The sequence below is a fragment of the Orycteropus afer genome, unplaced genomic scaffold (assembly GCF_000298275.1).
Source record: "Orycteropus afer afer isolate SDZICR_OR568_19922 unplaced genomic scaffold, OryAfe1.0 scaffold00377, whole genome shotgun sequence".
NCBI classification, from domain to species: Eukaryota; Metazoa; Chordata; class Mammalia; order Tubulidentata; family Orycteropodidae; genus Orycteropus; species Orycteropus afer.
In genome coordinates, this window is record NW_006921964.1 from 1,748,421 (window position 1) to 1,749,071 (window position 651).

The window sequence follows — 651 nt, forward strand, 5'->3', positions numbered from 1 at the left end:
GTCATGGGCACACTCCCCACTGCACAGACATGCCAAATCGTTCAGCCTGTCTACCCATCTATCCATCTGTAGATCAATGTTTGCCATTGTATGTGCAAAAGGGTTCATCTTTGTTGTCTGTACCTCTCATGCACCTCTCTATGTCTTCCTCTTCCTCAATGCCACTGTGTTGATCACTCACACTAGGTACATTGCCCTTCCCTTCACTCAAATCAATACTTGTCTCTACCCGTCTTCTAGTGTTCCCTCCTCTCCCCACCCACCCCTGGTAACCAAAAAAGACAATTTCCTTCCATATATAAACTTTCCTTTCCTTTTTACAATAACGGACTAATACAATATTTGTCCTTCTGTGATTGACTTGTTTCACTCAGCATAATGTCCTCCAAATTAGCACAGTGCCTAAAGCACTTGACTGCTAACCAGAAGGCTGGTGGTTCAAACTCACCAGCCACTCCTAGGAAGGAAGGCTGGGCAATCCTACTTCTGTAGTGATACTGCCTCGGAAACCCAAGGAGGGGTCGCTATGAGTCGGGGCTGACTCGATGGCAAATAACAACAACAACAATAACAACACTTCCATACTGATACTGCCTCGGAAACCCAAGGAGGGGTCACTATGAGTCGGGTCTGACTCAATGGCACATAACA